The following is a 10,407-nucleotide window of genomic DNA, read 5'->3' as shown; positions in this document are numbered from 1 at the left end:
CTGCAAGTCAGTTAGAGCCAGCACCTTCCGCTGCCTGCGCTTGCTTTCTGCGTGCTCGCAATTGGCGACGAGACTCGAGGTGCTCAGCACCCTCCCGGATGCACTTCCTCCACTGAGGGCGGACTGGTCTTTGGCCCAGGGACTCCCAGGTGTCGGTGGGGGATGTTACACTTTATCAGGGGAGGGGTGTGTCCCTTGTAACGTTCCCTCTGCCCACCTTGGGGCTCGCTTTCCCGTGAAGGAGTTCCGAGTAGAGCGCTTGCTTTGGGGAGTCTGGTGTCTGGGGGGGACATGCGGACAATGTGGCCCTGCCCAGCGGAGCTGGTTGAGTGTGTGGTCAGTGCTTCGATGCTGGGGATGTCGGGCCTGGTCGAGGACGCTAACGTTGGTGCGTCTGTCCTCCCGGGTGACACAATGTCACAGGGACAGTCAATATTACAGCAGCCACAGCAGCTCACACAGAACCAGTCAGGAGAGAAGGTCGGCTTCGGGGATCTGAGCAGAAGGTGCGAAGGAGTGGGGTTGGGGTATTTGAACAAAAACTTGCTTTTATACAGTGGCTCGAGCAGGTACAGCAGGCGGTGAAGAAGGCAAATGGTATGTTGGCCTTCATAGCGAGGGGATTTGAGTACAGGAGCAGGGAGGTCTTACTGCAGTTGTACAGGGCCTTGGTGAGGCCACACCTGGAATATTGTGTTCAGTTTTGGTCTCCTAATCTGAGGAAGGACATTCTTGCTATTGAGGGAGTGCAGCGAAGGTTCACCAGACTGATTCCCGGGATGGCAGGACTGACATATGAAGAAAGACTGGATCAACTGGGCTTATATTCACTGGAGTTTAGAAGAATGAGAGGGGATCTCATAGAAACATATAAAATTCTGACGGGACTGGACAGGTTAGATGCAGGAAGAATGTTCCCGATGTTGGGGAAGTCCAGAACCAGGGGTCACAGTCTAAGGATAAGGGGTAAGCCATTTAGGACCGAGATGAGGAGAAACTTCTTCACCCAGAGAATTGTGAACCTGTGGAATTCTCTACCACAGAAAGTTGTTGGGGGCCAGTTCGTTGGATATATTCAGAAGGGAGTTAGATGTGGCCCTTACGGCTAAAGGGATCAGTGGGGTATGGAGAGAAGGCAGGAGTGGGGTACTGAGGGAATGGTCAGCCAGGATCATATTGAATGGTGGGGCAGGCTCGAAGGGCCCAATGGCCTGCTCCTGCTCCTATTTTCTATGTTTCTCTGTTTAATGTAGTGAAACCTCCCAGGGTGCTTCACTGCAGTGATTATCAGACACAGTGTGACCCCGAGCCACCCTGGGAGATATCGGGGACAGGCGACCACAAGCTGGGTCACAGAGGGGGGTTTTAAGGAAGGTCTTGAAGGAGGAGAGAGAGAGAGGCGGAGAGGTTTAGGGAGGGAGTTCCAGAGCTTGGGGCCCCAGGCAGCTGAAGGCACGGCCTCCGATGGTGGAGCGATCGGGGGATGCTCAAGGGGGCAGGATTGGAGGAGAGCAGAGATCTCGGGGGGTTACAGAGATAGGGAGGGGGCGAGGGAGGGATTTGAACAGGAGGATGAGAATATTGAAATCGAGGTGTTGCTTAACCGGCTGCCCATGTAGGTCAGTGAGCACAGCGGGTGATGGGTGAGTGGGACTGGGTGTGAGTTAGGACACGGGGCAGTGAGCACAGGGGGTGATGGGTGAGTGGGACTGAGTGTGAGTTAGGACACGGGGTCAGTGAGCACAGCGGGTGATGGGTGAGTGGGACTGGGTGTGAGTTAGGACACGGGACAGTGAGCACAGTGGGTGATGGGTGAGTGGGACTGGGTGTGAGTTAGGACACGGGGTCAGTGAGCACAGGGGGTGATGGGTGAGTGGGACTGGGTGTGAGTTAGGACACGGGGCAGTGAGCACAGGGGGTGATGGGTGAGTGGGACTGGGTGTGAGTTAGGACACGGGGTCAGTGAGCACAAGGGGTGATGGGTGAGTGGGACTGGGTGTGAGTTAGGACACGGGGTCAGTGAGCACAGGGGGTGATGGGTGAGTGGGACTGGGTGTGATTTAGGACACGGGGTCAGTGAGCACAGGGGGTGATGGGTGAGTGGGACTGGGTGTGAGTTAGGACACGGGGTCAGTGAGCACAGGGGGTGATGGGTGAGTGGGACTGGGTGTGAGTTAGGACACGGGGTCAGTGAGCACAGGGGGTGATGGGTGAGTGGGACTGGGTGTGAGTTAGGACACGGGACAGTGAGCACAGGGGGTGATGGGTGAGTGGGACTGGGTGTGAGTTAGGACACGGGGCACAGGGGGTGATGGGTGAGCGGGACTGGATGTGAGTTAGGACACGGGGCAGTGAGCACAGGGGGTGATGGGTGAGTGGGACTGGGTGTGAGTTAGGACACGGGACAGTGAGCACAGGGGGTGATGGGTGAGTGGGACTGGGTGTGAGTTAGGACACGGGGCACAGGGGGTGATGGGTGAGCGAGACTGGGTGTGAGTTAGGACACGGGGCACAGGGGGTGATGGGTGAGTGGGACTGGGTGTGAGTTAGGACACGGGGCAGTGAGCACAGGGGGTGATGGGTGAGTGGGACTGGGTGTGAGTTAGGACACGGGGCAGTGAGCACAGGGGGTGATGGGTGAGTGGGACTGGGTGTGAGTTAGGACACGGGGTCAGTGAGCACAGGGGGTGATGGGTGAGTGGGACTGGGTGTGAGTTAGGACACGGGGTCAGTGAGCACAGGGGGTGATGGGTGAGTGGGACTGGGTGTGAGTTAGGACACGGGGTCAGTGAGCACAGGGGGTGATGGGTGAGTGGGACTGGGTGTGAGTTAGGACACGGGGTCAGTGAGCACAGGGGGTGATGGGTGAGTGGGACTGGGTGTGAGTTAGGACACGGGGCACAGGGGGTGATGGGTGAGTGGGACTGGGTGTGAGTTAGGACACGGGGGCAGTGAGCACAGGGGGTGATGGGTGAGTGGGACTGGGTGTGAGTTAGGACACGGGGTCAGTGAGCACAGGGGGTGATGGGTGAGTGGGACTGAGTGTGAGTTAGGACACGGGGTCAGTGAGCACAGGGGGTGATGGGTGAGTGTGACTGAGTGTGAGTTAGGACACGGGGCAGTGAGCACAGGGGGTGATGGGTGAGTGGGACTGAGTGTGAGTTAGGACACGGGTCAGTGAGCACAGGGGGTGATGGGTGAGTGGGACTGGGTGTGAGTTAGGACACGGGGTCAGTGAGCACAGGGGGTGATGGGTGAGTGGGACTGGGTGTGAGTTAGGACACGGGGTCAGTGAGCACAGGGGGTGATGGGTGAGTGGGACTGGGTGTGAGTTAGGACACGGGGTCAGTGAGCACAGGGGGTGATGGGTGAGTGGGACTGAGTGTGAGTTAGGACACGGGGCAGTGAGCACAGGGGGTGATGGGTGAGTGGGACTGGGTGTGAGTTAGGACACGGGGCACAGGGGGTGATGGGTGAGTGGGACTGGGTGTGAGTTAGGACACGGGGTCAGTGAGCACAGGGGGTGATGGGTGAGTGGGACTGGGTGTGAGTTAGGACACGGGGTCAGTGAGCAGAGGGGGTGATGGGTGAGTGGGACTGGGTGTGAGTTAGGACACGGGGCACAGGGGGTGATGGGTGAGTGGGACTGGGTGTGAGTTAGGACACAGGGCAGTGAGCACAGGGGGTGATGGGTGAGTGGGACTGGGTGTGAGTTAGGACACGGGGTCAGTGAGCACAGGGGGTGATGGGTGAGTGGGACTGGGTGTGAGTTAGGACACGGGGTCAGTGAGCACAGGGGGTGATGGGTGAGTGGGACTGGGTGTGAGTTAGGACACGGGACAGTGAGCACAGGGGGTGATGGGTGAGTGGGACTGGGTGTGAGTTAGGACACGGGGCACAGGGGGTGATGGGTGAGCGGGACTGGGTGTGAGTTAGGACACGGGGAACAGGGGGTGATGGGTGAGTGGGACTGGGTGTGAGTTAGGACACGGGGCAGTGAGCACAGGGGGTGATGGGTGAGTGGGACTGGGTGTGAGTTAGGACACGGGGCACAGGGGGTGATGGGTGAGTGGGACTGGGTGTGAGTTAGGACACGGGGCAGTGAGCACAGGGGGTGATGGGTGAGTGGGACTGGGTGTGAGTTAGGACACGGGGTCAGTGAGCACAGGGGGTGATGGGTGAGTGGGACTGGGTGTGAGTTAGGACACGGGTCAGTGAGCACAGGGGGTGATGGGTGAGTGGGACTGGGTGTGAGTTAGGACACGGGGTCAGTGAGCACAGGGGGTGATGGGTGAGTGGGACTGGGTGTGAGTTAGGACACGAGGTCAGTGAGCACAGGGGGTGATGGGTGAGTGGGACTGGGTGTGAGTTAGGACACGGGGCACAGGGGGTGATGGGTGAGTGGGACTGGGTGTGAGTTAGGACACGGGGTCAGTGAGCACAGGGGGCGATGGGTGAGTGGGACTGGGTGTGAGTTAGGACACGAGGTCAGTGAGCACAGGGGGTGATGGGTGAGTGGGACTGGGTGTGAGTTAGGACACGGGACAGTGAGCACAGGGGGTGATGGGTGAGTGGGACTGGGTGTGAGTTAGGACACGGGGCACAGGGGGTGATGGGTGAGCGGGACTGGGTGTGAGTTAGGACACGGGGCAGTGAGCACAGGGGGTGATGGGTGAGTGGGACTGGGTGTGAGTTAGGACACGGGGCACAGGGGGTGATGGGTGAGTGGGACTGGGTGTGAGTTAGGACACGGGGTCAGTGAGCACAGGGGGTGATGGGTGAGTGGGACTGGGTGTGAGTTAGGACACGGGTCAGTGAGCACAGGGGGTGATGGGTGAGTTGGACTGGGTGTGAGTTAGGACACGGGGCAGTGAGCACAGGGGGTGATGGGTGAGTGGGACTGGGTGTGAGTTAGGACACGGGGTCAGTGAGCACAGGGGGAGATGGGTGAGTGGGACTGGGTGTGAGTTAGGACACGGGGCACAGGGGGTGATGGGTGAGTGGGACTGGGTGTGAGTTAGGACACGGGGCAGTGAGCACAGGGGGTGATGGGTGAGTGGGACTGGGTGTGAGTTAGGAAACGGGGCAGTGAGCACAGGGGGTGATGGGTGAGTGGGACTGGGTGTGAGTTAGGACACGGGGTCAGTGAGCACAGGGGGTGATGGGTGAGTGGGACTGGGTGTGAGTTAGGACACGGGGTCAGTGAGCACAGGGGGTGATGGGTGAGTGGGACTGGGTGTGAGTTAGGACACGGGGTCAGTGAGCACAGGGGGTGATGGGTGAGTGGGACTGGGTGTGAGTTAGGACACGGGGGCAGTGAGCACAGGGGGTGATGGGTGAGTGGGACTGGGTGTGAGTTAGGACACGGGGTCAGTGAGCACAGGGGGTGATGGGTGAGTGGGACTGAGTGTGAGTTAGGACACGGGGTCAGTGAGCACAGGGGGTGATGGGTGAGTGTGACTGAGTGTGAGTTAGGACACGGGGCAGTGAGCACAGGGGGTGATGGGTGAGTGGGACTGAGTGTGAGTTAGGACACGGGTCAGTGAGCACAGGGGGTGATGGGTGAGTGGGACTGGGTGTGAGTTAGGACACGGGGTCAGTGAGCACAGGGGGTGATGGGTGAGTGGGACTGGGTGTGAGTTAGGACACGGGGTCAGTGAGCACAGGGGGTGATGGGTGAGTGGGACTGGGTGTGAGTTAGGACACGGGGTCAGTGAGCACAGGGGGTGATGGGTGAGTGGGACTGGGTGTGAGTTAGGACACGGGGGCAGTGAGCACAGGGGGTGATGGGTGAGTGGGACTGGGTGTGAGTTAGGACACGGGGTCAGTGAGCACAGGGGGTGATGGGTGAGTGGGACTGAGTGTGAGTTAGGACACGGGGTCAGTGAGCACAGGGGGTGATGGGTGAGTGTGACTGAGTGTGAGTTAGGACACGGGGCAGTGAGCACAGGGGGTGATGGGTGAGTGGGACTGAGTGTGAGTTAGGACACGGGGCAGTGAGCACAGGGGGTGATGGGTGAGTGGGACTGGGTGTGAGTTAGGACACGGGGCACAGGGGGTGATGGGTGAGTGGGACTGGGTGTGAGTTAGGACACGGGGTCAGTGAGCACAGGGGGTGATGGGTGAGTGGGACTGGGTGTGAGTTAGGACACGGGGTCAGTGAGCAGAGGGGGTGATGGGTGAGTGGGACTGGGTGTGAGTTAGGACACGGGGCACAGGGGGTGATGGGTGAGTGGGACTGGGTGTGAGTTAGGACACAGGGCAGTGAGCACAGGGGGTGATGGGTGAGTGGGACTGGGTGTGAGTTAGGACACGGGGTCAGTGAGCACAGGGGGTGATGGGTGAGTGGGACTGGGTGTGAGTTAGGACACGGGGTCAGTGAGCACAGGGGGTGATGGGTGAGTGGGACTGGGTGTGAGTTAGGACACGGGACAGTGAGCACAGGGGGTGATGGGTGAGTGGGACTGGGTGTGAGTTAGGACACGGGGCACAGGGGGTGATGGGTGAGCGGGACTGGGTGTGAGTTAGGACACGGGGAACAGGGGGTGATGGGTGAGTGGGACTGGGTGTGAGTTAGGACACGGGGCAGTGAGCACAGGGGGTGATGGGTGAGTGGGACTGGGTGTGAGTTAGGACACGGGGTCAGTAGGCACAGGGGGTGATGGGTGAGTGGGACTGGGTGTGAGTTAGGACACGGGTCAGTGAGCACAGGGGGTGATGGGTGAGTGGGACTGGGTGTGAGTTAGGACACGGGGTCAGTGAGCACAGGGGGTGATGGGTGAGTGGGACTGGGTGTGAGTTAGGACACGGGTCAGTGAGCACAGGGGGTGATGGGTGAGTGGGACTGGGTGTGAGTTAGGACACGGGGTCAGTGAGCACAGGGGGCGATGGGTGAGTGGGACTGGGTGTGAGTTAGGACACGAGGTCAGTGAGCACAGGGGGTGATGGGTGAGTGGGACTGGGTGTGAGTTAGGACACGGGACAGTGAGCACAGGGGGTGATGGGTGAGTGGGACTGGGTGTGAGTTAGGACACGGGGCACAGGGGGTGATGGGTGAGCGGGACTGGGTGTGAGTTAGGACACGGGGCAGTGAGCACAGGGGGTGATGGGTGAGTGGGACTGGGTGTGAGTTAGGACACGGGGCACAGGGGGTGATGGGTGAGTGGGACTGGGTGTGAGTTAGGACACGGGGTCAGTGAGCACAGGGGGTGATGGGTGAGTGGGACTGGGTGTGAGTTAGGACACGGGTCAGTGAGCACAGGGGGTGATGGGTGAGTGGGACTGGGTGTGAGTTAGGACACGGGGCAGTGAGCACAGGGGGTGATGGGTGAGTGGGACTGGGTGTGAGTTAGGACACGGGGTCAGTGAGCAAAGGGTGATGGGTGAGTGGGACTGGGTGTGAGTTAGGACACGGGGTCAGTGAGCACAGGGGGAGATGGGTGAGTGGGACTGGGTGTGAGTTAGGACACGGGGCACAGGGGGTGATGGGTGAGTGGGACTGGGTGTGAGTTAGGACACGGTGCAGTGAGCACAGGGGGTGATGGGTGAGTGGGACTGGGTGTGAGTTAGGAAACGGGGCAGTGAGCACAGGGGGTGATGGGTGAGCGGGACTGGGTGTGAGTTAGGACACGGGGCAGTGAGCACAGGGGGTGATGGGTGAGTGGGACTGGGTGTGAGTTAGGACACGGGGTCAGTGAGCACAGGGGGTGATGGGTGAGTGGGACTGGGTGTGAGTTAGGACACGGGGCAGTGAGCACAGGGGGTGATGGGTGAGTGGGACTGGGTGTGAGTTAGGACACGGGGTCAGTGAGCACAGGGGGTGATGGGTGAGTGGGACTGGGTGTGAGTTAGGACACGGGGTCAGTGAGCACAGGGGGTGATGGGTGAGTGGGACTGGGTGTGAGTTAGGACACGGGGCACAGGGGGTGATGGGTGAGTGGGACTGGGTGTGAGTTAGGACACGGGTCAGTGAGCACAGGGGGTGATGGGTGAGTGGGACTGGGTGTGAGTTAGGACACGGGGTCAGTGAGCACAGGGGGTGATGGGTGAGTGGGACTGGGTGTGAGTTAGGACACGGGGTCAGTGAGCACAGGGGGTGATGGGTGAGTGGGACTGGGTGTGAGTTAGGACACGGGGTCAGTGAGCACAGGGGGTGATGGGTGAGTGGGACTGGGTGTGAGTTAGGACACGGGGATAGTGAGCACAGGGGGTGATGGGTGAGTGGGACTGAGTGTGAGTTAGGACACGGGGTCAGTGAGCACAGGGGGTGATGGGTGAGTGGGACTGAGTGTGAGTTAGGACACGGGGCAGTGAGCACAGGGGGTGATGGGTGAGTGGGACTGGGTGTGAGTTAGGACACGGGACAGTGAGCACAGGGGGTGATGGGTGAGTGGGACTGGGTGTGAGTTAGGACACGGGGCAGTGAGCACAGGGGGTGATGGGTGAGTGGGACTGGGTGTGAGTTAGGACACGGGGTCAGTGAGCACAGCGGGTGATGGGTGAGTGGGACTGGGTGTGAGTTAGGACACGGGGCAGTGAGCACAGGGGGTGATGGGTGAGTGGGACTGGGTGTGAGTTAGGACACGGGGTCAGTGAGCACAGGGGGTGATGGGTGAGTGGGACTGGGTGTGAGTTAGGACACGGGTCAGTGAGCACAGGGGGTGATGGGTGAGTGGGACTGGGTGTGAGTTAGGACACGGGGTCAGTGAGCACAGGGGGTGATGGGTGAGTGGGACTGGGTGTGAGTTAGGACACGGGTCAGTGAGCACAGGGGGTGATGGGTGAGTGGGACTGGGTGTGAGTTAGGACACGGGGCACAGGGGGTGATGGGTGAGTGGGACTGGGTGTGAGTTAGGACACGGGGCACTGGGGGTGATGGGTGAGTGGGACTGGGTGTGAGTTAGGACACGGGTCAGTGAGCACAGGGGGTGATGGGTGAGTGGGACTGGGTGTGAGTTAGGACACGGGTCAGTGAGCACAGGGGGTGATGGGTGAGTGGGACTGGGTGTGAGTTAGGACACGGGTCAGTGAGCACAGGGGGTGATGGGTGAGTGGGACTGGGTGTGAGTTAGGACACGGGGCACAGGGGGTGATGGGTGAGTGGGACTGGGTGTGAGTTAGGACACGGGTCAGTGAGCACAGCGGGTGATGGGTGAGTGGGACTGGGTGTGAGTTAGGACACGTGGTCAGTGAGCACAGTAGGTGATGGGTGAGTGGGACTGGGTGTGAGTTAGGACACGGGACAGTGAGCACAGGGGGTGATGGGTGAGTGGGACTGGGTGTGAGTTAGGACACGGGGCACAGGGGGTGATGGGTGAGCGGGACTGGGTGTGAGTTAGGACACGGGGCAGTGAGCACAGGGGGTGATGGGTGAGTGGGACTGGGTGTGAGTTAGGACACGGGACAGTGAGCACAGGGGGTGATGGGTGAGTGGGACTGGGTGTGAGTTAGGACACGGGGCACAGGGGGTGATGGGTGAGTGGGACTGGGTGTGAGTTAGGACACGGGGTCAGTGAGCACAGGGGGTGATGGGTGAGTGGGACTGGGTGTGAGTTAGGACACGGGGTCAGTGAGCACAGGGGGTGATGGGTGAGTGGGACTGGGTGTGAGTTAGGACACAGGGCACAGGAGGTGATGGGTGAGTTGGACTGGGTGTGAGTTAGGACACGGGTCAGTGAGCACAGGGGGTGATGGGTGAGTGGGACTGGTTGTGAGTTAGGACACGGGCCACAGGGGGTGATGGGTGAGTGGGACTGGGTGTGAGTTAGGACACAGGGCACAGGAAGTGATGGGTGAGTTGGACTGGGTGTGAGTTAGGACACGGGTCAGTGAGCACAGCGGGTGATGGGTGAGTGGGACTGGTTGTGAGTTAGGACACGGGCCACAGGGGGTGATGGGTGAGTGGGACTGGGTGTGAGTTAGGACACGGGGCAGTGAGCACAGGGGGTGATGGGTGAGCGGGACTGGGTGTGAGTTAGGACACAGGGCAGTGAGCACAGCGGGTGATGGGTGAGTGGGACTGGGTGTGAGTTAGGACACGGGGCACAGGGGGTGATGGGTGAGTGGGACTGGGTGTGAGTTAGGACACGGGGTCAGTGAGCACAGGGGGTGATGGGTGAGTGGGACTGGGTGTGAGTTAGGACACGGGGTCAGTGAGCACAGCGGGTGATGGGTGAGTGGGACTGGGTGTGAGTTAGGACACGGGGCAGTGAGCACAGGGGGTGATGGGTGACTGGGACTGGGTGTGAGTTAGGACACGGGTCAGTGAGCACAGGGGGTGATGGGTGAGTGGGACTGGGTGTGAGTTAGGACACGGGGCAGTGAGCACAGGGGGTGATGGGTGAGCGGGACTGGGTGTGAGTTAGGACACAGGGCAGTGAGCACAGCGGGTGATGGGTGAGTGGGACT

Source organism: Pristiophorus japonicus, unplaced genomic scaffold (genome assembly GCF_044704955.1).
Source record: "Pristiophorus japonicus isolate sPriJap1 unplaced genomic scaffold, sPriJap1.hap1 HAP1_SCAFFOLD_649, whole genome shotgun sequence".
Classification (NCBI taxonomy): Eukaryota; Metazoa; Chordata; class Chondrichthyes; family Pristiophoridae; genus Pristiophorus; species Pristiophorus japonicus.
The sequence above is the reverse complement of the archived record's forward strand: the minus strand, read 5'-3'. Positions refer to the sequence as shown.